Source organism: Anas platyrhynchos, chromosome 5 (assembly GCF_047663525.1).
Source record: "Anas platyrhynchos isolate ZD024472 breed Pekin duck chromosome 5, IASCAAS_PekinDuck_T2T, whole genome shotgun sequence".
NCBI lineage: Eukaryota > Metazoa > Chordata > Aves > Anseriformes > Anatidae > Anas > Anas platyrhynchos.
In genome coordinates this window covers 8,252,896-8,272,900 of record NC_092591.1, presented here as the reverse complement: position 1 = coordinate 8,272,900, position 20,005 = coordinate 8,252,896, and the positions used below count along the sequence as shown (strand labels likewise).

Below are 20,005 nucleotides of genomic sequence, written 5' to 3'. Positions count from 1 at the left end.
ACACTGCTTCTTTATATTCCTCTTCACATTAAACTGCTAGTAAGCCAATGTTTTTCAAAGCAACCACAAAAAATTGATCATCAGAGTGATGTGCATATGACCAGTCTGGAAGCGTCAAAGTAGGAGTTCACCAGTCTGATCTGTGTGCAGTCAAAAAAAGGATCATTCATCGCAGTATTACAGCGGTGTCTAGGGGCCAGGCTATGATCTCTTTGTTCTAGGCTCTGAACAAACATTGCAGAGAGAGTTTGTTGGAGGAACTAATTACCTTAATAGGCAAGACAAAAGGTTGGGGAATGAAAAAATCCAGGGAAAATGGACTACTCTCCCCACATGTGCCAAGACAGGTCTACATCCTTGTATCAGCTAGGGCCAACTCCCAAGAGTGGGGTAGAAGACCCCAGTCCTTTGAACATACAACCATTGCCTGAGCACGATTGTCAATGGCACATTGCCATTTACCTTTGATTTGGGGGCAGAGGGGCATAAGTCAAAACTTAGACCTCCTAGGAAGCTGCAGGACAAAAAAATGTAGCTTGTACTTTTTGTAGCTGTGAGGAGGCTGAATGCAGCATATGTGAAAGATTAAAAGAACATCAGGCAGCTGTTAGAGGTTTGCAAGTTATGAACTCAGCTTTGGCAGCATCTTCTGTGAACAGAGAGGTAGACAGAAGTGGATAAAATTTGGTAGCGGAGTCCAGCGATCTTGGTGGATTCGCAGGATTTCTGCCCCTAAGAATGCTGTTGCATAGCTACGCCATACATGAGACCATTTTTTTTTTTGGCCATATTTATTAACCAGTCACGTTTTCTTAACCATTTGACCTCACCTACCTTTATTCCTTAGACAACACTGAGCGGTGGTCTGTGCTTCCCTGACATTTATCTCTGTGACCTGCTGCCTACCAGAGCCCAGAGAAAGAACTGACTCTACTTCCAAATGAAAAGGTGCCTGGAAATTAAACAGAAATGGCAAGCACATACTGTGCAGAGCTGAGTGTTACCCTGGCCTTTATAAGAATTCAAAGGAAGGAAAACCAAATATAAATTACTGTTATCTTCCTGTGTTAGCTCTGCCCATGACCTTGGAATCATTTTGGAGGCACTGTAAGCTGCAGTACACTAAGGTCCTTAGTTTGTCACTGGACACAGGGTCATAGAACCAGCCCTACAGACTAGAAGTCCATCTTGCCCCAAACAATAGCCAAAGGCAGATGTCCCACGCAGGACATCAGAGAAAGATCATTTCCTTAGAATAAACACTTTGGTTTCAACAGCTTTCTGAGTCAGAGGTGCTGTCAGTAGTCTTCACTAGCTGTTTTCTTCCATTAATCTCTCTAGTTTTTTGGGGTCGTTTTGTTGTTGTGAGATTTTGTGTATCTGTTTTTCTTTTGGTTTTGTATTTGTTTTTAATCTATATAAACAAGCATAACAATGTGTGGCAAGAAGAAATTTCACACAGCTACGTGCTATGTGAAATAAAGCATTTCCTTCTGCCTGCTTTGAACAAAATATCTGCCTGTTTCTCCTGATAACCTCTTCTATTCCCTTAAGTGGGAGAGGATAATGAACAATTCTTCCTTATTTACCATCTTTATGATATCCTATCCATCAGTATAGATACCTTCATTTATCCTTTCTCCAGCTTAAATACTTTTATTCGGGTCAGTTTTTCCTTAGACAGAAGCTCTTCCACGTTTTACTCTTGCTGCCCATCTCTGAACCTATTCCATTTGTGCTGTATCCTTTATGAGATGGGATGTACCAGAAATGCATACAGCAATAAAGAGTTACAAAGTGACATAAAATTGCTCTGTATTGTGTTCTCTCTTCCTCTCTAGATTTTTTAACATTTGATTTACTTCTTTATCAATATCACAGATGATGTACCACGTCATTAAAGAAGGAAATTTGAGAGAAATAAATACAGTTTCATAGATACAGAAGCTACTACTTGCAGCATGGCCAAACAGACTTAGATGTAATTGCCAACAAATTAATTCACCAAAGAGTGCTGAACCACTGATGCTATTTTAGGCTTCGTTTTGGTAAATAGCAAGCACATTACAGGAGAAGCGATCAAAGAAAATAACCTTTGACTGAGCAATCACAAGTTGATTCAGTTTAAATTAAATGGAAGAGTAAACAAAAATAGGTCTGTAATTAAGGTTCTACATTTCAAATGGGCAGAATCTGAGAAATTAAGGGAACTAATTAGTGAACTCAACTGGACTAAAGAACTGAAAGTCCTGAATGTGGGAAAGGCCTGAGATTCCTTTCAGCCAAAAGTATAGAAACTACCTCCAGCACATCTCCCAAGCCAGGGAAAAACAAAGCCTGTAAAAATTACTCTAAATTTAAGTGAATGAGTAAGCCACCTCAACAAAGGATAATAGCAATCAACCAAGAGCCAGCAAAGAATGGAAAAAAAAGACAGCTCAGCAAAGTGAAGGTACTTTAGAGGTCAAGAAGCTTGAGAATAAAATGAGAAATGCCAGAAGTTAAGCAGAATGAGGCCTTGCAAGGGGTAGATTTAAACAGAAACATACCTTTCAGCCCTACTAATAAAATAAACAGTGGGGAAAGGAGTGGGGTAGCTAGGCAGAACTTAAAAACTTGGAGGTCCATGCCCCAAAATTAAATGGATAACTTACACTGATATTTCAGCAAAGATAACAGTGATAAAGAATGGTAGCTGATGATGATGATAACAAAAGGATGACAAGGACCAAATCTGAGAGAGAAGCTGAGCTCAGACAGCTCAATGTCATCAGTAGCATCTCTGTCTTCTGAGGGTTGCAGCTACCAGTGTGAGCCAGCATACTGAATCAGAGAGTTGGTAGATGGGAGAGTGCAAAGAAAGGGGAGAGAAAAGGAAAGGGAATGGGAGATGAGGAGAATGACGCAAGCTAAGAAAGGAGTGTAGGATGAACTGTGTGAAGTACTGTTGAGTTGTCCCCAGGCACTTGTCCTTGCAACTCCAGAGGCAGTGAAGACCCCAGCAGGACAAGAAGCATTTTCACCCCCTATATCTGTGCTCGCCTTCTTTAATAGCAGATGATTAGCTCCAAAAGCTCCTTTCGCTTCATTCCTTCTTATGGGAGAGATGCAAATTTGAAAAATCTTCCAAACAATCTTGAGAAGAGCTGGAGTGGGCTAATGAGAGTATTCTCCTATATAAATATTGGCTATTGGTTAGTCTCCAAAAATCCTTGGAACAAATGGGATGACCTTTTTGTTTGGGAGAGCTTAAAATGTGAATCTCCCTGCAGGGAAAATGCAAGAGAAAAGCCTCTAGGCAATTTCTCACTGCTCAATTTCTGTGTTAATACCATTCTAAATTAGAGCAAAATTAAGTAAATTTTGTTCTGCATGGGGAGGGCAAATCAGGTGGGGATCTAGTCTACCAGAGCTACTAAGTGAGACAATAACTCACTTAAAAAATTATTTAGCTATCAGCTGAGAAACACATCACTCTCATTTGGCAGGGCATGCACAACTCACAAGACATTAATCAGGTATCCATTGGAGAAGAAAATAGTGATACTTTTACAATAGACTGTAATTTCAAGGGTGGTTAATAAGTGAATAAATAAAACAGCCATCAGTACCAGTAGGTGCATTTTTTTTCTTCTCTAGAGAGTTCCATTAAAAGAGTCACACAGCACTTCCATCACATTGAAGTCAGACTGAAATATCTCCCTGACCCCAGATGCACTGTGCAGCCTTCCATCTTGCACCATATTCTTCAAGGAGCCTCACAATGAAGAGCTTCGTCACCTTTTCTTGCTGTACTCAGGACTTTCACATGCAGCATCTGTCCTACCAAATACCCCATCATGGAGTCCAAGCCGTGCTCAGCGTCTGCTCTGGAAAATACGCTGAAATCAGCAGCAGCTGGAAGTCCGAAGTCCTTTGAAAATTATGGTCTCAGTCACATTGCAGAGCGTCAGCCATAGGGTTGCCAGGTTTTCAGGAAGCATCCGACATCCTATGCCTACGTTTCACAGATGGTCTGTGCATGGAAACACACGGCATTTATTGTGCATATATAGACCATCTGTCCAGTGTAGAGACCAAAGGCCCACAGCTCCTGGAAGTGCTGGACACACCTCATGTGCTCTATAACTTATCTTTGTGCATGCAGGGAACGTAGCTGAAGTTTTTACTCTGCCTGAGCACTCAGAGCCTCTGAAATCCCAGTCAGATGTAAAAAATTGCATAACTTCAAATTCCTTGGGGAAGAGGGTGCCTGTTCACAGTGTACAATTACCACACTCACTGCCACAGGGGACAACTGGAGCTGCTGCCACATGTATCCCAGGGTCAATGCTCCTGGAAAAAAGGAACATAAAGATCTAACACAGTTTCCCCTATGGTCAAGTTCCCCAGCCACCTCTTCCCACAGCTCTTTCAGAAAGGTGTTGCAAGGAGCATGAAGCCGGTAAATCTCAGAAGGCACAGCTTCTCTGGGGTCATTCTCAGTCAGTGCCATCCAACCTTTTGGGAGGGTGGCAGGTCCCTACAAAACTTTCAAGCTGTGATGCTGTCATTTGTTCAGAAATGTTTTTTTTTCTTTATTGTCTAGGCAATCACAAATGCATGAATACCACACTGAGCTGCAAGGCATTTCTTGGACCTCCTGTAAAGGCAAAGAGTTGCACAGGATCTTCTCCAGCACCAGGGAGATACACCCACCTCTCAGAAGTCACACATACATGTGCAAATTGCTGCTCCTGGTGGGAAGCAGCACACCCACATGTGATTATAATATACCCCCTAATAGAAAGCAAGTTATATAGAGCTGATCGGTATATTTGATACCTGGATATTTCAGGCAGCCCTGCCCTGAGGTTCTTCTCCGAATCGTCCGATCCCATGTCACCTCAGCTGTAGCTCGGTGGGTGGAGAGGAAGAGTGATGATAGCGTATGACTTCTCCAAAGGTTACACCTGCCAGATGGAAAGGCCTCCTGAAGATGCAGTAGCAGCTAGAGGTTACTCAGCTGCTCGCCACCTCTCGCTTTCTGTTCTCCACATAAAGGGCAGCCGAGCAATTACTGAAGGAAAGGAATGAGCCTCCTACACCTGCACACGTGAAGATCCCATCACACAAGCATAAATCCTGAGTCGATGGCATTAAAATGCAGCCTGAAAAACACCGGCTTTGACAAAGCTCTGCTAGCACTGTTTAATCACAGAAAGGTCCCTGGGTGCTGACCAGACCGAGAATACCTATGTGCTGCCACCACTAGCTAAATGACACCGTGGGGACCTGCCAGGTAGAGCAGGAGCTGCAGACAGGGACACCCCTGCAATAACAATGTGCCCAGCAGGAGACAGCCTCAAGTGCTTTCAGCAAACACCCCCTCACCCTCCTTGAACGCCCTGCTCAGCATGTGCTCCTTGGGGCAGCAAGGAGGTGGAAAGCAGCCCTGGATGGAGGATGCTAGAGTGGGAGGCCTGTTGCAGAGTCTGTGACAGCACAGCCCATGTCCTGGGGGAAGGCTGATGGAAGGGCCTCATGTCCTGATGGCTGGGCTCACCCACACCCACAGAGCACAGTCAGAAAACCACCAGATCTTGTGAAACCATAAGAAAAAGAATCAACTCAACTGAACAAAACTGAACAGCTCAACTGAATGAAGAACGAGCAAGGTGGGGACCCGCCACCACTGTCTGAGGAAGAGGAAGGCAGTGTAGCCGGACAGCCTGCTTGCCATCTGGGAGCAACAGGAGAGCCATGAAGGTGAGCCTGGGAGAGGGGAAATGACTCAGGGCTCACAGCGTCAGGCAAATGGGAGGCATAAATAAGAACAGACACACAGATGCTTAGAGCTGGGCGGCCACAGGAGATAGCCAGATTAGAAAAGGCAAATAAATGTGTGTGGGAGTGGATATGAGATCAGAGAAGCAGGGTCAGGCGAGTTCAAAAACAAGCTCTGGAAGTCCTTTGCATGCTACTGAGCTCGATGGTGAGGAAAGGAAGCCTTTGAAAGTGGTGAAGGGACAGGGTGATATAATACCACAGCCTGCGTGAAGAGAATAGCATGGCTTCGGCATAATGAAAATCTCAGTGCACTATTCTTCTCTCACTTAGCCTCCTTTAAATCATGAATAATGACACGGCAAACTACAACAGGTTAAATCCGGTGGGAGGGAGAGAAGAATCACATCCCTTTTGTTTAGAAGGGACCCACAAAAAAAAAATGCAATAGGAGATTTACAGCAGTCAAGAGGAAAACCATGATGGATGACATGAATAGGCATTGAATCAGCAGAGCTGTGACTGTGTAAGGTCTGGAGGAGGAAGCAAAGGAGACTGCAGGTGCTGGAGGCTAAGCAAAATTAAGGGCAAGCAAAATTCGGTATAGTTTCAGTTAGAGATAGAGCTTTGCCACATGTCGCATAACAAGGCTTCCTTTTCTAACTACAGATGCAAAGCAAGGAATGATGGTGCTAGCACACATGGATCCACGCTAATCTCTTCAGAGGACTTGATAAGGGAGGCCAGTGCTTCCGCCACCTCCTTTTCTAGAGGCTGAACTACTTGAAAAAGACTGCTAAAAATATACGCGGAACCAGCCATTACTTTGCCATGAAATCGGTTGTTCTGGCTCCCACATGACAGCTGTGCAGCTGCGGATGGCGGAGGGCAAGCTGAGTCGGAAGGGTGTGGGGACCCTATCAGTGCTTTTGAAACATGGTCCTCACATGAGTAAGGAATTACATATTATAAGACCTTTGAATGTGACTTGCCCCCAAGTCACCAGCTAGACACCCTATTTTGCAGCCGCACACTTACCAGAGGGCTCCAAACATTCTGGTGCCTGCTACAGCGTGTGTTAAACCAGAGGTAGGCTGCAATGCAGTTTATCATGCAGAGAAATCTCTCCAGAGATGTTGTCATTTTAGATGGAGTTTGCAGGGCAAGAGGTTACATGAGATACCTTTTAAGACAGATAATAATTGCTTCATTCGTCACAAGGAAAGAAAAATGAGTTTGAGACTCCATAAAAGAATAGTTTAGGGGTCATAATTTTGTGTTTACGCACTTCTGATGTAAAAACAGAATTTCTAATGAAGAATGAATATGAAAAATCCTTGGGGATTGTAAGTGAATCTCCATACTTTAAACTGGCCCTCGTACATCGTCTTGCAGTGCACCATCAAATGCATAATATACATCCCACTACCAATGTCTTATCAAAAATGACAAATACTGCCTAGCCATGCTGTTTCTGCAAGAGATGCAGGCTTCTGTTTATTTCTCATTTGGAAAAAAATGACACTGATAGCAAGCAAGAGATTAGTGTGTGTTGCTGGATACGAAGAATAGCAGTGGTGGAAAATATCCCCTATTCCCAAATGATAGGGATGAGTATATCTAATTAAAAAGTAATCTTTTATTGTCTGCCAACTCAATCTAAGTTTCAATATACAAACCAGCAATTACAGGAAGTAGATAATCAGTTATGCATTTAAAAGACTTTCTGCTGAATTACATGTCCTTTAATTAGATGTACATTTTTAAAAAAATGTATTTTGGGGAAGTGAAGGAGAAGCAGTTGCTATACTAGAAATGGACTTACTCTATCCATGGCCAACAGAAACTATCTGGAGTAACAAAAATGAATCATCTTATTTTAGACCATGTGTCACAAGTACCTCCAAGAGCTAAATTTCAAAGCCCCAAGCCACCTTGTATCTATGTTTTCCTTCTAGGTTTTGAAGCACAAACATCGCTGAATTTTAAGATAAGAAAATGAATGCTAAATGCTTTAAAGTTGTGTCTGGCACATACATCTATGCAATGATGGTACTAGATGCATCCACATTTTTCTCTCATATACATGCTTAATACACAACAACTGCTACAGAGATTACAGTGCAGTGGTGCATCCTTTTCAAACCATGTTCAGGATGCCAAACCTTCTGCAGATAGTAAGACAGAGGATGTAAATGTCAGGCTTAAAATATTCTGGGTTAGAAGCCGATGCAGGCATCCTCTTACTGTAAGCAAGGCCCAGGAGTGAATGTCATTTCAGCGGCACGTTTCTGCCATCATCACAACCCCAGTGCTCATTAAAGCCTGCTCAAGTGTTCCTCACAAAAGACAGAGGAGGGTGTGCTGGTTTGCAGACACACCACAGGTATGAAGGGGCAAGGGGAAAAAAAGTGAGGGGGCCTTACAAATTGTTTCACAATTACAGATACCTTTTGGTAATTTTCATCTTCCAAGATGCACTGCTAAGCATTGCTAGATCCCCCACATCTTCTCTGTTTGCTAGTGTGTGCTAGTGTGTAGTGCTGTTTGCCCTATCACACAATTCCCTCCAGAAAAACTTGTAGCCCTCTCCTTTAAATGTGACCTTTTAACAGTGATGGGTATCATTACAACTTCCTCATAACAAATTTTTGCTACAGGCACAAATTCTTCCTCCGCACCTGGCAGTCCACGGCACTGGGTAGCTATAAATCTAGCTGTAATATCTATGGAATTAAACATCTGATTGGGTCTTCTCTTTTTAGAATTCTGGGGGTGTTTTGTTTTGTTTTAATGCAAAGTAACCCATACAAATGTATGCATCTATGATCCCTAGGCATGCAGGGGTGACTCTCTCCAATCGTAGCTTAGATTAAGCTTGTTTTTCCATCAGCTCACCAGCATGCTCAGAAAGCGTTCTCCTTTTCTGCAGTGTTCGGGACTGAGCACATTCCTGCTCTCCAATACAGGCTGTAAACTGCAGACAGTGAAGCTCCTTCAATGGCCTAGAAAGACAAAGGGGTGACAAGGTCATGGAGAAGATCGGCTTTGGCACAGGTGCTCCATGCGGGGCTGCAGGCCTTCCTCCCACATCCACTGGTGAAGAAGATGGGGGCAAAGTGCAGACTCTAGGCCACAGGGCTAAGACAGCAACATTTAAGCTGATTGATAGCTCCAGAAGGTAGAGAGGAATCTGTCTGCTTCGTCTCCATGTTCTCCACTTTTGAGCAATCACTCCAACTCAGATGTGAGCAGCTGCCAAAAAAATTCAAAACCATTTCCTTTGAATTGCAGGGTAAGGGATTACCAATTTCCCAGCCATACTTATGAGCAGATTTATGTTCATCCCAGATTGCTAGAGGAAAAAATGTCACTGGCATCCCACTGCAGCTGTGTCTATCCCACTCAAGTGTGAGATATCAGATTGGCACCAGCCCACTTATCCTGACTAATTGGATAAAATTATCGACTTCCTGCAATTTAGTGTTTTATCGGGAATTTGTTTGTAAGGGAACCTTGGAATTGCCAGGTTTTAGCTAGTAGTGCTGTTATGTTTTGGTATGCCTGGACAGCTGCTAGGTGGCAATGCTCTTATCGCTCTTTGCATGACCATTTTGTGAAGGTGAAGAGATTCGAAGGATATGTCTAAGAAGAGCTTCATTTTCAGCTGTTGCTGATGCGTCTTACTTACATGGGTTCACTGTTTAATAGGAAGGGCTATTGGTATTTGGCCTTTATTTACTGGCTATTAATACCTTGTACATTAAAATTATCACCCAGATGTATTTTAATATACATAAATCTCATTCTCTCAAGCCAATATCTGTTCTTTGATGAACACTCCTCTTAGCAGTTCAGAAGATATTGATTATAATACCTTTCACCTCTGAAGTAAGCCTATATATTGCATTCTACATATTGCTGCAACAGCCATTTTAAGGTGACAAACAGAAAAGTTAAACCTTACCTCAACAGATTTTATTCTGATTAAAAAACAAAACAAACAAACAAACAAAAAAAAAAGTTGTTTTTACCTTAAGGTTCTTTAGGCTTATTTTCTATAGGAAAGAATTTCCAGAAAAGTGCCAGTATGTATGCGTTAATTAAAATGACTTTGTTGATCTCTGTCAAGGCCCCTTTCCCAACCCTCTGCTTAGGAAGTACTGTCCTCCTTCTTGAAGAGTTTCCCCATTGTCCCCAGTCCTCATGCAAAATCCTAAAATATGCAATTAGCTAAGCAGGTCACAGATAGAAAAAGAACATTCCAGTTTCAAGAGGAATTTTTGGCAACACAATGCTCAAGTAGTTTGCAAGCAGACTGAAGCTGTGCTGGGAGCCAAGGGAACCTATGTGGACAGCACTGGCAAGTTTGGCTGGCGCTGTTGCATCCTGTCTCCCAGTGAAGGTTATTAGTTCCAGCTCAGCACCATGTTCACATGGCTTCAGTGACAAGGAACACGGGCAGACCACACTCATCTCTGCCTGGATGATATCTTGCAGACACTAACAAATCCTCTATTATCCCCCTTTGGATTAGGAACAGGACTCCACAATGCCTCTGCAAAATCAAATGATTTTTTCTCCTGGACAACCACCCCTAGCAGGAAGAAGCAACATATCCCTTTGCCAGTGCTCAGTTCAGCAAGGGACATTTAATTCCTTACTGTGCAATTCCTCCTTCTGTCTGCTTACTTCTTCATGAAGAGATGTTCATTCCACTCCAGCCAGATGCCTGAGCACACACCATTGCATTGGTTCTGGAGAGGACTGCTGGGGTCTCTGGCATTAGCCAGAGCTCCCAGCACAGCCAGGTGGGTGGACCTGGGGGAAATTCAAAGACTGAAACTGGAAAAGAGAAGAGAGAGAAAATAAATTTTCAGCACACGTAAAAGCAATCTAAGAAATACACGTTCCTTGAATAATAACTAGTTAAAATGCAGTTTCCAAAGAACACGTTTCCTTAAATACCATATAGTCAAGTTACTTGGTCATATTGCTTGGCCTCAGCTATGCCAGAGGTCAGGCTTGAAGCTCATAATGGTCCCTACTGGCTGTGAAGGTCCGTGAGTGAATATTCACTTGCAGTTTCACATTTTCTGAAAAATTTATTCCAGCCTCTACTTTATATCCAGATAACATGGCTGATAATGAGTAAAAAAAAGGCTTTCAATGAACAGAGTAAATCAATAGGGATGCAAAAGAGTTTTCTCTGAGTACCAAGATACACCTCTCTCAAAGGAGACAATAGCCTGCCTAGTTTTCCCCAGGGTTCCTCAATTAATAAATATGTTTTCATTATGGTGATGATGATGGTATGTGGTAAAGTTGTATAAAAAACAAGACAAACAGCAAGAAGGAAATGCATTTTACCATACATCAGGTATTGCCTTTTAGGATCAAGCAGTCATTTCTGGCCTGCACAAAGAACGTGCAATAGAGAAGCACAAACTGGTGTCTCCTAAAAGAAAGCAAGACCTATAGGACCTACAGAAGGCGGCAGTGCTGACTTTCCTTTCCACCCTTCTCACATCCCATCAACCTGTCAGGACGATGGCTCTGTCTTCCTTGGCTGAGCCTTGGCTGGCTCCTCATACCTGTAAGAGCAAAACAGTGAAGACGAAGAATATTTCCTCCCCTTCTGACTCCCATGAAATTCTCAGTCTAATCTGAAGCCTTTTAATCTGTGAAATGATCCAGAAACACCAATGTGAGTCACACCAGTTCCTGACAGAAACTTTAACTTTCCTAATCATGCTGGGCCTCTCATGTAACTGATCAACACATGGCAAAATGATTATACCTTTACTCCTGACCCTAAGTATATCCTTAGCAGGAATGATGTATATTTGCTTTGTCCACCTGAGCTCCTCAGGACTCAATAGCTTGCAAGTCTCGATTGCAATCCTGACCTGTGTCTATCATGGTTATTGTTCCTTTCACTCCAACATGCCTGGGTCTGAGTGACTCAGAACTAGTTTTTTAGAACAAGACAGGAAATTTGTCTGCCCATGGTTATTAGTTCACCCTTCTTCCACCCTACACTGACCCACTAAATCTGCTGCAGTTGTGTCACCCTGTATTTAGCTCTGATTCACTTTAAAATACAAGTAGTTTGGGGCAGAAACCACATAGTCCCAGCTGAGAAGGATTTTAATCCTTGTGCCTATAGATATTAGCCAAGAAAATTCCATGAAATCAAAGGGAAATAATTTATTCCACATACATCTACCCTAGGGCATTATCACCATCATCCAAAGTATTGTTTTCAGAGATAGGCCACTGGCTGAATAGGACTGTGGTGACAAACCAGTCTTGCAGTTCTGAGGTTTCTTAAAGCACAATCTTCATTTATGGTGGCTGCCAAATCCTGAATAATTTACCACCTTATGTCAAAGTGGTTGGATCTGTGCACCATAATTGCAGATGATGTCAGCTCAGGGATTTGTCCTGGGAGGCTAAAAGCCACTGCAGAGCCATTGTCTCTTGTGGCCAGTTTTTCAGCTCCTAAAGCAACAAGTAATTCAGAAGTATAGGTCTGAAAAAAGATAACCTATAATTAATATCCTACACACACAGTTAAAATGCTGTTGAGGGGATGGAGAGCAGCTGATTTACAGTCACTGAAGTCTGATCTCAGCAGCAGTTCTGATCAGCTGCAGCAAGTGAAGAATTTCACTAGTGGTGGCAAAGGCACCTGGTCTGAGTGACAGGACACACCAGACTGGCAGGACTGTATATTACTAAGACAGACCACTGTCACCGAGAAACTCCTCACCCAAGCAGGAACCTGTTCCTGGTTTGGAAATCCGTCTGTGTTGTACATGAACAGTGGGATGCAGAGCCCAGGCCAATGCAAGGGGCACTGCAGACTCCTGAGTCCCCTTTCTGCAAAGAACCTGTTCCTGGAAATGCTGGCAGCCAGAACAGGTATGCACTGCTTGTAGCATGCCCAGGAGCAAAGGGAAGAAGACAATCTCTCATATCCATTTTACCATCCCTTTCTGAGTTGTGGAGTCAGGCTGTAACACTAATACCAGAGCTAAGGAGTAGAGGGAGGAGGTGGAGGGACTAGAGAGACAGGAGGACACTCGGGTGCAACTGGACTCAACAGCTGGTTGGTGAACGCTTACAGCTAGGACAATATTCCTCTTTGTGCCTAACATGGAATTACGTTTATTTTGTCATTTATAGGGTTCAAATCATTTTTTACTCAACTGCTTAACTTGAAGTTGTGCTTATACACACAGCACAACCAGTATGAAGCTAAGATAAAGCCTCTGACTTGCACTTTTTGTTTTTCCAGAGGAATTACAAGGATGTCACCACCCTGCAGGTTCTGACATGACAGATCTTCCCCAGAACTGCAACACAGAACAACAGACTGAGTCATGCCTGAGAGTGCTACCCACGGAAATTTCCCAGCAGGCTGGGCTGGCTGGTCTCACCTCCTGAGCCTGACGTTGCTAAAGAGCAGCCTGATGTGCGATAATTAATCAAGTAGCTCTTGTGGAGCCAGGCACAGTCCATGTATGCAGTAAAACACAGGGATGGTTCAACTCCATTCAGAACACAAGGGCCCAGCCTGGAGCTGGCATTCATCGTTAAGCTTTAACTTGTTTGCAGGATGTGAGGATTTGGCTCACCTCAGTTACCCATAGATTTACCTGTTGCCTCGAGCAGCTTTCAGGGGAAATAGACAAAAAGCTAACATTACAAAGAGAAAAGAAGAAAGTCTTGGGAGGTCTGAATGGGTCTCTGAGAGATGCAGAACTATGACTCATTACCATGGTCTCCAGGTCTCCCCAGGGCTCAGGGACGGTGTCTGCTCAGAGGGAAGATAACTCCAAAGCCACCTTGTTTTTCCCATTAAGTTACTCTGGGCACAGATAGCTGGTTTCCACACAGCTTTACATTTACTAGTAATCAAATATCAGACCCAGCTGATTACTTGACCTCATACAAACAAAGTTTAAAGGCTACAGTAATGTTCAAGCTGCTATGCTAAAGTTTACAATGTTTTATTGCAGTGCAGTTCCCAGGACTGGCATTCTGGCACTGCAGGCAATTCCCATATGGCAACTGTAAAGTACTTGCAAATATCCAAGAGAAATACTAACATAGTAAAAGGGGAAATATGTTTCTTGCACAGCTTTGAGCCATTTTATTTTTCTTGACATGGAAGATGGGGAGATGGGGGATCAGGATGTCCTATACTGCAGCTATTCTTGACTCCTAGATGTTCAGGGAAGGAAGTCCTTTAAGCCAGTGTTTCAAAGCCCCTTGCTCGTCATTTGGATAGAAACAGCATAGACTGAAGTCTCAGAGGGAGTAAAAGAGATGGGGCTAAAGTTAAATAGTGCAAAAGAAGTGCAGCTAGGAATGAAGGCCATGAGCAAGCCTCCTTTGGGAACTTTGCACTTGGGCTCTTGACAGAATGGAGAAGCTGCAAGAAATAAGGGACAGCATTACCATGGAGAAGGTGGCCCCTGGTGGAGCAGAACCTGACTCACCTGACAGAACAATTCAGGAATATCTGATAATATCCTGACAAGGAACTTGACAGAGACCTCCCTCTTACGCAGGTTTGCCAGGGAACAGTCATTTTCAGGAAATCCCTTTGTCTTTGCTTTGTCCTCGCCCACATAACCAAAGGTGAAATGATCATAACCAGAAGTTACAGGACCATAAACCAGAGGCTATTCTTGCTACCACCATTCACTTATCAGTTTGGAACATGTCTCCCTAGGGTGATTCTGTAGCAAGGGTGAATGCTGTTGCAGCTCCTAGCTTAATTCTGCAGCAGATTCCATAAAAATATTTTCAGTTCTAGGAATTCCCCGTGTATAGGAGGAATGAGAATGAACAAAGGGGCAAGGAAGGGTTGTTAGCTTGCTTGTTTTCACTGAAAGTTTAATCATCTGTGGAACGTTGTCTTTTTGTGCATTTTCTAGAATGAGTGAAAAATGACACTTCCCAACGAAAATCATTACTTTTTGTCAGAAACAAACAAACAAAAACACTCCAAACCAATCACCTAGGAACTAGTAAAGAGAGGAAGATTTTGCCTGAAAAGAGTAACTTTGAATGTATTCTGGCATTTCAAGGAGAGATATTTCATAGTTCAGAAATGTGAATAGCCCATCTCAAGCCATCGTCATGCCCCGTTGGGAACTATAGTTCCTCAGAGCTGCCCATAAGCCTGACTGTACTGTATCCTCCTAGAGGCCTTGTTGCCTCCAAGTGAGGCAATGCAATGAGACACTTACTTAGAAGGCAAAAGAACAGAGATCAGGGACCTGGGAGACAATGCTGTAACTCCCATTAGCCACTGTGCAAGCAGGAACTCTCCAGTGAGATGCCAAAGTACATCATTTTGGCTTGGATTGGCTCATCCCCAAATGTGCTGTTTGGATTTTGTTTTCCCATGGGGCACTTTGATTTTCATTGAGAAAAAAAAAAAAAAAAAAAAAAAAAAAAGCCTGAGGTTTTCAATAGACAGTATTCTTCCATGGCAAAATTTAAAGAAAAATGTCTTTTCATTTACATTTTCATCATGATAGACAAATGGATATATAGATAAATATATATAATCTTACGAGCCCTGTGATGTATAACTACATAATCCATGCTGAACTCCAAAAGACATGTAAGAGCAGTAATACTGTTTGCCCGAAGTCCAAGTCACAAAGCATGATCATCTGTGAGAGGAGAATATGATTAGTGGAAATGATAGAAAATAGGGCTGAAAGCAACTTCTAGAGACCATTCTTGCCAATGATGACACCAATCTAAACCACCTTTAACAGATACTGATTTAGCCTGTTGTGGAAAACCTTCAATGAGCCTCCACACCTAACCCAGACAATATCACCCAGTCCTTAACTACCTTTACAGCAGGAAGTTTTCCCTAATGCTTTAATGAAGTTTTCCTTTCTGAACTTTAAGCCCATTACTTCTTCTTCTGTCCATTGTGGAGACCAGATTGCCCGTTCTGCGCTGCAACAGCCTGTTGCACATCTGAAGATCACCAAATGACACACCAGTCTGCTCTTTTCTAGACTAAACATCCCCAGCTTTTTTCAGAGCCATGTTTTCTGTTCTCCTCCGAACTACCGTCTTTCTGTTTACCTACATTTTTCAAGGAGCGCAGTGTCCAAAAGCAGACACGATATCCCAGCTGGGGTTTAAACACAGCTATGTAAAGCAGAAGGATGCTTTCACACGTCTCGTCTCTGTTAGTTTTCAAGTAAATTCTTGTTTCAGTCCCTAAAGTTAGGCAAGGCCTCATTAATTCTTCGTCTTCATGAGATAAATCTTAAAGAAATTCCACAGTTTCAGCTGGTGTGACCCTAATCAATGAAACTGTGCCTTTTCTTTCTAACAGAGTGCCACAAAATGGTTGAAGCCTTTTAATATTCAAGACTTGACAGCCTGTTTATGTTCTAGGATTGGGATATTTTCCTTTGACAGCAAGAAGAGCAAATTTGCAGCTTGTGATACTGCGAAGAGCCTGGAAACCCTTTGGCACTTTTAAACATCAAGATTTACTTAGAAGAGCAGTGGGTTTTTTAAACCATCTAAATATATCCTCTTAATTATTAGTTTGACTGTAACGTGCCTCAGAATGTAAAGGCTTAAATCCTCATGTCTAATTAAAGATACGTATGGAGAGAGAGCCAGCGGATTAGGAGGGAGCAGTCTGTCTTTGCAGCAACTAGCAAGTTGCCGTTTTATCTATTTTGAACCAAACACAGTAGCCTTTTAAAGATGAAGAACAGGACAACAAGTGCAATATGTACCAGTCCTACCACTCAGTGGTGAAACTAATTACAGAAGAAAGCAAAACCAGACAAGCAATACAGCACTACGCTTCCAATCAAGAGAAATGTGACAAACATTTACTGTGATCAAACCAATAACTTAAAGTGCACATTACAAATATTTCTTATTCATCTCTAATTCCGGAAGCCCTTCTTTCCCCCTGTTGTGCTAATTGTCTTATATCCAAGGCTTCTGGCTCCCAGCCAGATATTTGCTGTTCTCTGAAAGGCTTCTCTATTCTGGAAGATAAATGCCAACCCAGCATGGAAATGATTTAGCAGCCAAAGAACTGATGGATTTCCAGTTTTGATTCACTCTACTCCAGGACCACTGTAGCTCTAAATACTGTCTGTCTCTTAGTAATAGGTGTTGTCATTTTTTTTTTAACACCACTGATGTTTGATGGCAGAATCAATAGAAGGGAATATCAAAGGAATTTTAAATAGAATATTCAGACATGGAAAGAATGTTTTTTGGTACTTTGAAAACAAACACCACTTTCAGATCAAAGTTCCCAAACAAGGGCTTAGCTGAAAGATTAAAATAAATGAACCCTAACTAAATAAATTAGGTGTTGGGATTTTTTAAATGTCATCTGCAAAACAGTGCAGCACAACATTGACTTCGAGCCTTGTAAGTTCAAGCATGTTACATATCTAATATTTAGCTGAAGTAAAGCAGGAGGAAACTTGTCCCTGTTCTTTTCTCTGGCTATAGGGATAGAAATGGTCCTTCTGGATTTGTACCTAGTCCAAGACAACAGCACAGTCAGGATCTGAAACCCTTAAAAAATGGTAGAGGAAGAACTAAGATGGACACAGGGCCTATCACCTTAAGCTCTCAGCCACACTCCAGGTTCACTGCAGAATCTCTTGCCCGCAGTCCATCTCCCTCTGTGCACCAACCACCTACCCCAAGAGAAGATGGCCAGTGCACCAGCTTTAAGGCATCAAGCCACCCAGAGAAGACATCCTTTTCAAAAAGTATTCATTGGCCCCCCATGGAGCCCACAAGCTTCCAATCTGATGCTGACCCAAGGAATACAAGGGACATGGGAATATGACTTTCTGCTATGGAATCCCAGGGGTCTGGGAATTAAACTTTCTGCTTCCTTAGTGCAGCATACACTGGACCACATCTTGACTGAGCAGTTCAGAAAGGAAAAAAAAAAATCGTAATAATATCAAATGTCCTTTTCATCAGTAGTCTCTACCACAGTTTCACTGCAACTCGGGGAATGAACTGAGCACTAGTTGCAAACATCTGCCCATGTATGTATTTTGGGGCTCTTTTACCTTATTATTTGAGCTTCTATCCTCTACTGAGTGATAATGAACTAACACTCATTGACTGTATGCCAATGAGGACATATTCACATCTCTCTGCAAACAGGCAATTGTGCACCATCAGCATTTCATGTCATTATGATGCAGCTACAGTACTTCAGCGCTTTCCTGTACTTTGATCAGCAAAGATTAATTACCCTCAACTGAATTATTAGTGGTGATTAAACCTAACAGAAAATAAATGGGACTGCAATAGTACTGGGTTATAATTTTGCCAGTGTGGTCATTTGCAAGCAATTTCATTGTGCGCAAATTTTTCTTAATCATTATTCTCTACGAGTTTTTATCATGTATTAATTAGGAGGAGACAGCTCAAACACAATACCATGTTGTCCATTACATGACATATGCAAATTATGCACAAAGCCCACATAGAGCTATATGTGCAAAGCTCAAGTTGACTTGGGCAAAATTTTAATTGAAGTCAGAGGAGACTTGCTTGCGGTAGAGTGCAAACTTTGTACATGCAGCTATACAAGAGCTTTGCATATGATTTGCATATGCCATGTCATCTTGACCCAAGATTTGATCAGATGGTTTACAGGGTCAATTTCCATCAAAACTACAACTTAGAGTGATTTGGTATGAATTCTGAATGTAATAAATATTACACGAGGGACTTCCTTCAATCACAGCACAGCGAGGCGGGAGCATTAGATGGCTCTTCCTCAGACAGTACATGCCCCGTACTTGAAAATCTCTCCCACCTTACTCAGATCACATATTAAAAGACCTGCAGAAGCAGACTCATGAATGTGAACAGGGATGTGTCGCACCCTGGGCCATCCTTTGAGAGTGCTGACATATCACTGTCAACCTTACCTTCCTCTCTGTGTAGTTCAGTTCCTAGAGCATCATGAAATACAACCCTCCTGCCTTTCTCTTTGGCTCCTCAATAGAACCAGATCTCCTCAGATGTTTTCTCACCAGAAGAGATCAGTACTACCTCACTCGCAAAGGCATCTAGGACTTAAAAAATCATTGTCAGGGACAGCACATCATATTTCTTTTCCCTCCAACACACCAATTCTACAGTAGCAAAAATAATAATAGTAGTAATAATGATCCTTTTTTGCATGCCTCCTCCACACCATATCAGTCCAAGAAGAAAATGTATTTTTCTCCTCAGGCTTTTCATTTCGCAGCCAGGAAGCTCTGGAAAGAGAAGGAATTGCTGGAACAAGTCTTCTTTCATATAATGACAGCCCACAATCCTGCAGTCTGTGCAAGTCTTGGTCTTGGCTTGAGCCATAAGGTCACACAGTAATTAGTCCAATCCCCCTCTTGGGTCAGAGTTTGTCTTGTTTGCAACAACTGGTTGCTCAAATGTTTTTGCTGCCTTATTCTCAAGCAGTTCTGATGGCAGACGGCGAATACCACGGTGAGCACCATGGTTTTAAACTACTCTAACGTAACTCAAGCCTGGAAGTGCCCTCTTCATCTCGCAGAATACCACTTAATGGTCTCCCGCAGACCGTGCCATTACCTGGGAGGCCTCAGAGCTCCTGCAGCGGGGTTGGCTCCAGCGCCAGAAGTAACCAGCAAAGATTTTTCTCTGAGCAGAAAATCTCTGCTCTAAACCAGAAAACAACTTGCTTTTTATAAGAATGTAATAAGGTCAATAAGAGGCGTTCCAGGCCAATACTCTGTCTCCCGCAGTGACCAGTAGTAAACACACAGGGAAAAGAGAGGGCTTGGGCTTTCTGATTTTTAACTCTTCATTGGCAGAAAAAAAAGGAAAAAAAAAAAAAAGAAAGAAAGAAAGAAAGAAATCATTTTTAATATCTGAACTAGTGCAAACATTTTATTTACAATTCTGTATAACATGCAGTCAATAGGAATTACTTGGTTTGTCCAACCTCTGCAGTTACAGAAAAATCTACACCTCTATGAATGACTTTGTTAAGTCTTTTGTTTTTCCATCGCTTGGCTCCCAAACCAGGTCTCATTTCTGGACAGGCATCACGCACAACATGCATCCAACCACCCTAGGCCTTGCAAAGTGCTGAATCCTACAGCCCAGCTGAAAAGTTTTGCCATATAACCCATCAATCTTTGGGAAACAAACCACA

The 20,005-nt window shown here is 42.5% G+C and overlaps 1 long non-coding RNA gene across 5 annotated transcripts in view; it reads right to left on the bottom strand.

Moving 5' to 3' along the window:
• Positions 1-1,798: 1,798 nt before the first annotated feature.
• The window catches only part of LOC106018961 (uncharacterized), a 122,716-nt gene continuing 104,509 nt past the window's right edge, over positions 1,799-20,005 (bottom strand). For 2 of the 5 annotated variants that reach the window (XR_011809436.1, XR_001193398.5), the window contains 4 exons: positions 10,459-10,611; positions 8,665-8,771; positions 4,825-4,952; positions 1,799-4,335 (listed from right to left, as the gene is read on the bottom strand). This is a non-coding gene — a long non-coding RNA (uncharacterized lncRNA). Of the gene's footprint in view, positions 4,336-4,824; positions 4,953-6,804; positions 6,950-8,664; positions 9,022-10,430; positions 10,612-20,005 lie in introns of all 5 variants that reach the window. The other 3 variants (XR_005266395.2, XR_005266394.2, XR_001193399.5) reach the window with 3 other exon arrangements.